We start from the raw sequence: 6,533 nt of genomic DNA, 5'->3' as shown, positions 1-6,533 counted from the left end.
GGATCTGTTGCTAATCATTTAAATGAGTTTAATACGATTAGCAGTTAGTTATCTTCTATAAATGTCAATTTCAATGAAGAAATTAGGGCTCTCTTGATTTTGTGTTCTTTGCTTGAAAGTTGAAATGGTTGTTAGTAATTTTGTTTTGAGTTCTAATACTCTAAATTTTGATGATATTATTTTTGTGATTTTGAGTTAGGAAACTCAAAGGAAAATCTCAATTTTATCTATGTCATGAAGTTTCTTGGATGCACAAAGCATATGCAGAATGAGAGAGGAAATAATTCTAAAAATCGTGGAAAATCAAGAGAAAAATCAAAGGGAAAGAGGTCTTAATCCAAGGGACCAATTGATTTCTGGTACTATGGGAAACAAGGGCACAAGAAGAAATATTGTTGGACTCGAAGGAACAAAGAAAGAGAGAAGCAAGAAGGAAACAAGCAGGAAAAAGTGGAATGTACTAAATTTGAAAAGGATGCTTTTCTTATTTCCTTTAAAAATGTTGATGATTCATGGGTTTTAGATTTAGGGACTTCATTTCATACTTCTCCCCATACATGTTATTTTCTTGATTATGTGCAAGGGGATTTTGCGCTTGTTTATTTGGTAGATAATGAACCCTGTTAGATTGTTGGAAAGGGAAAAATCAAGATTAAATTGTAGAATGAGAATCATTGGCTACTACATGAGGTAAAACATGTTCCAAGACTGATTAGGATTTTAATTTGCAAGACAATTGGGTGATGAAGGTTGCACAATTACTTTTAATGATAAAAATTGGAAGGTTTTAAAAAATTTCTTAGTAGTAGCAAAAGGTGTGAAAGTAGGTTCCTTATATCTTTATACAAGTCATATTGTTCCTTCTACTTTAATTATTTTAGAAAAAAATGAATGTTCAAGAATAATTATTGTAGCTGAGCAGGGAGAACAAACAATTGTTGTAGATGTTGAAACAACACTATGACACAAAAGACTTAGGCACATAAGTGAGAATAATATGAAATTACTTCATTCAAAGGAATTTTTAGTAGGAATGAATATGTCAATATGGATTTATGTGAAATTTGTGTGTATGGAAAGCAATAGAGAGTGAGTTTTGTGAAGAGAGGGAAGGAAAATAAAAATAAGAAATTAAAGCTTGTGCATACAGATGTATGGAGACTAGCTCATGTATCTTCCCTTGGTTGATCTCATTATTATGTTACATTCATTAATGTTTCAACTAGAAAAGCATGGGTTTATATCCTTAAACAAAAATTTGATGTATTTGTAACTTTTAAGAAATGGAAATGGTTTCTTGAAAATTACTAGTAAAAGGCTAAAATGTCTCAGTTCTGATAATAGTGGTGAGTATTACAACATTGATTTTGAAGAATATTGTTCCTCTAATGGTATTCATAGAAAAAAAAACTATTCCAATGACTCCATAGCAAAATGGAGTGGTTGGATGTATGAATAGGACAATAATGGAGCTTGCAAGGAGTATGAGGTTTTATGTTGGGCTACCCTTAAACATATGGGAAAAGGTTGTCGATACTGATGTATATTTTCTCAATATAGGTTTGTCTACTCCTTTGAGTTATAGTATTCTAGAGGAACAATGGACTAGTAAGAAGGTAAGTTATTCTTTTCTTAGAGCCTTTGGTTGTGAAGCATTTGCACATATAGATCTTGATAATATAGCCAAGCTGGAAGCTAAGTCAAAGATATGTGTATTTGTTGGATATGGCATTGATAAATTTGGAAGTAGGCTTTGGGATTTTGAAAATCATCAAATTGAAAGAAGTAGGGATTTCATATTCAATGAGAAAGTGTTGTACAAATATCTATTAAGTAATATGAGAAGAAAGAAAATGATTATGCAGTATTGTGGGATACTCAAAAAGATGATGGTCCAGTAGTTCCTTGTGCTCTACAAACAACAACAACAATAACAACAAATACAACAAATCTTTGGGAATGTTAGATGGTCAACAAGTTTAAGAAGGCCCCTAGAAATATTTTTTCCCTCTTTATACTATATTTTATTAACAATGTTATGAATAGGGAATACTTAGAGGGAGGAGGTGCGGGAGTGAATCAATGTTCCGCAAACTTTCACCCAACTATGGATATTATTAAATATCTTTAAACTTGCATAAATGATCAAACTAAAAAGTAAACATAACCATAACATAATGCAACTCATAACACCATTAAACCCTAGCAAAGGGAAAACCTCAGTGATGATGGTACCCACAAAATGAGCCACTAATTAAAAGTATCTTGTAAAAGATATTGACTTTTTTAGGGTTCTATTACATCTGTATAGTGTATATGTCCTTATTAGAGGACTAGGCCTTGTTAGAAGCTTCAACCTTGTTAGGGGTTGTTATTACAATACAAAATGTAGCAAGCTTATCCCACTTCTCAAAAATTCATATACAATAGTACAATCTTTATACAAAGGTATAGATACAAAAACCTTTTTGATTATGTTGATCTCTTCAATATATAATTTGTCCTTTGCAGATTTCTTCACAAAAATGTCCATGCATCCATAAAATATCATACTATCATCAAGTTTACATCATTATATATCATGTAAAGTGTGCATCACAACATTATAACATTACATTACAATGTCATAGTTCTTACAAAAAAAAAAAGTTATTCCTTCATACTGAATTCTTCCATCCCGTCAGCCTTGTTGCTTGATACCTTACTAAAGATTTTGAACTAACTTTTCCTTAGTGAGGGTTAACATATAGGATGCCATCCCAACCTTGTTAAGTCACTATTTTTGTAAATCAAAACAATCCCTTAACCAAAATGCCTTTACAATGTTATGTTCTTTGTTCTTCATGTATAACCTGTACCCATGAAACTTGTCATAACTATGTTCATACATCAAATATTCTTAAGCACTTTTAACCATGTGCATATAACATCTTGTACTTCCTTACCTCAACTACACATATGCTCAAGTGCTTCCAATAAATGTCACAAAAGAAAATACTCTCATTGTTCATTGTTTTCCCAAATTATACTTAGACAAATTTCTAAGTCTTAGTATCCAAAACTTGATATTATGTTTTTCTTTCTTCATAACAAGTATATGTTTCCATAAATGACAACCCCATATCATCCTTACATATCCTCCTAGCCAAATTTCCAACAATCACCCACTTTGGCATTGATGACAACATGTGGGAAAATTTCTTCAAAATTGTAGCCTTGTGAAAATTTCAAAATATGTGGATCATCTTCAAAAATATGTACCATCTTATACTCATATTAATATTTACTCCCCCTTTCACTATATTTTATCCTAATTATAACTCCTTACAATAAAGTACACGTATACAATTTTCCTTAGTACTTCCCCCCTTCAACATCAACAATAAAGGTGAACCAAAACTTATATACATATAAAAAAAATTGTTACCTTTTTCTTTATCAAGCTTGATGATTGTTAATGATTGTCATGCACTCTCCAAAGTTCCTCTTCAAGATAGTGAATTATTTGTCCCATCTATCCTTGATTTCTTCTAATATGATGATTAGTGCACATAAGCCAAAGGGTCCTAATTATACTGCATTGAGATCAGAATAAACAAATCCACTAAAGGAATCTTTTGTGTCTGTACACTCCTTACTTGTTGCCTTTGTACATGATCAATTTTAAAGGTAAGGTGTTCCCTTAATAGAGAAAATTTATTTATGGTTCTTTCCTTCTTCAACCCAAGTAATCTCAACTCATCATGAACACTTGAAATTTCCCTTTCTCTGATTTTATATGATATTTCAAGCCTCAAATCAGATCTTTAAAATCAAACAACCAATATTTCAAAGATCCACCAATTTCTCAATAAACCCCAAATCGGGTATGCCAGAAATAGCGCCAAAAGCTTCACAGCTTCACCTATTATTAATAAATCTGAAAGTGGACTTTTCAAAAAAAATTGAGCAGAATAATAGCCTATAAAATGACATTTCCATATATGTATAACATGCACACAATAGCTCCCAAACGGAGGACAAAAATAATGCTCATCGGGCTCCCGAAAATAGCACAAAATAGCCCGGAATCACCACAAAAACTTAATAATCTATCACAGGAGTATAATCATATCCAAATACATATTTCTAGATCTATTTTAACATTTAAAAGTATGATATACAACAGCAACCCAAACTGATATGAAATACTCAATCGGAAACACCAAACTCTTAAAAATAATACACTCGAAAACTCACAAATCTGCATTGTTCAGCACAAAGAAAAACTTTGCATGAGCATGCACATGGAATGGCTTCAAACTCATATCCTTAGCCTTCCTAAAAACTTGAAAACTCCTGTTCTTGGGTCTCCTTCTTCACAGGTTTGGCAGCCTCTAAAGAACAACAAAGCAATGCACAAAAATCAAGTTCTGGAATGAGCCCAAAATGCCTCCAAACTCCTTAAAAGAGGGCATAACCCTAAATCACATCCAACAGGAGTTAATAAAACATATTTTAATAATAATTTTCATTTATTAGTCCATTAGCTTCCAAATATTATCCCCTTTTTCCAAAACTTCACCTTTTTGGGCCTTCCTGCCTTAGAAAAGATTATTATTTTTAATTATTTGAAAAGGGGACATGACAAGTCCTCCCCATCCAAATATTGCTTGTCCTCAAGAAATGGCTGAACAATAAAGCAATCAATCCACCTAGATCCCAAATGTAGTCATGAACTATACTATTGTCAATTAACACAGGCTCCTGCAATATCCTCTACAATATAACCAAGAGGAATCTATAATCAAACTAAAAATTATTGCTCAACCAAACTCCAAAGTCACAACTTCCATAGTCATAAACCCACGAGACACAAACTCTTAGAACATCAAAACCCAAGTAAAGTGAACAAATCAAACTACCAACATAGTAAATACCATCAACGCATTCCACTGGCCTATACGAAATGTACAATCCAACTCTGCAACAATGGTGAATGCTCCCGAATGAAACTATACCAAGTATGGAGAATCCACACACTATACAATGCCTGCAGTCAACACAACTCTGTAGATCACCGACCACTATCTCATAACCATAACTCCCATGCACCCCTGATGGTGAAAAGCCATCACAAGATAAACATCAAGAATTGGAACCCAAACCAAATTTTCCTGTCATCAACTCCTCAACACAAGGATCAAATGCTAACTGATGTACATACCTTGCAATATAATGTTGATAAAAAAAACCAACCTCAGTCAATAGCTCACCATGAACAAGTGATACAACCCACTCTGACTGATCACCAGCTAAGTTAGGAGATGTCATAGCCAAAGGAGTAGAATCAATAACAACACCCGCAGAAGCATCACTCTGAAACTCCTGCTCTAAGTCATGTATTATCAACCTGTCAACTGTAGAACCTATCGCCATGTCCTGCCCATCACAACTCTCATCCTGAGGTGTTAAACTATCCCATAACTGATAATAAGCACTAGGAACCAAAGTACATCTCTGTATCATCATCTCATCAACATGGTCATCAAAGGTAAATTGATGAGCATACCTCACAATGTAATGCTGATAGAATGCGCCAATCTCAGTCAGTGGCTCAGACTGCAATCCAGATGTAACTAACTTCAATCGATCACTAACCAAGTTGGAACTGACTACTACCTCTAAAGACATCACCAAGGGAGTAGTATTACTAGCAGGAACCATGCCAACTATCGGCTCACCAACATCACACATGGTCTTTGATACAGCATCTCTAGTCTTCATGCCATTAGTGCTAGAGGTCACCACCATGTCAGGCATACCACAACAATCTACTGCAGTACCCAACTCAACTAAACCTGACTCTAGTGGGGATGAACCCGATATGCCAATGTTAGTATCAAGGATGGATGCATCCCCATCTCCACTATCTTTGACAATCTCAACCATGGACATCCTCGGATCATCAGACACCACAACTTGTGACTGTACAGAATCTAGTAAAGACTGTAGTTACACTAACTCCATGGTCACCTTAGCCAAATGAAACTTTAACTCCTTGAAAGCCAACTATGTACTCTCAAGAATCTCAGAAGTCACCTCAAGCTGCTCAATAAGCTCACTCACTTCATCTTCCTTGGCCAAAAATGCATCATATGATGTACTGCCCCACTCCATAAGATAATCTCTGTCAGCTACCAACTGCATATAATCCTATCTCAGAATCTGGATAGCCTCCCATAAAGAGTGGAACTCTATCAAGGAAAGATAACTGCCTCCCTGCTCATCACTAGTAGGAGAACCCCATCCATAAACTGCTAACAATTGACGAGTAGCATCGAAATGTTGGCAAGCAATAGCAATGTCTCACTCACTAACTCTCAACTGATTGGACACATGATGGCACTGGCTTGAGTGTCTCCTACAAACCTCCTCTGATGTACTATCTAAAGGAGTATCCTCAAAGTTACTAGTCTCTAGATTATTACCATCCATATCCTGCCAATCAACTCTAAAGCTCATATCAACAAATGAAGTATCAAAAAATCTAG

Source organism: Cupressus sempervirens, chromosome 11, assembly GCF_028749045.1.
Source record: "Cupressus sempervirens isolate cs-2001-9-10 chromosome 11, ASM2874904v1, whole genome shotgun sequence".
NCBI classification, from domain to species: Eukaryota; Viridiplantae; Streptophyta; class Pinopsida; order Cupressales; family Cupressaceae; genus Cupressus; species Cupressus sempervirens.
The sequence above is the reverse complement of the archived record's forward strand: the minus strand, read 5'-3'. Positions refer to the sequence as shown.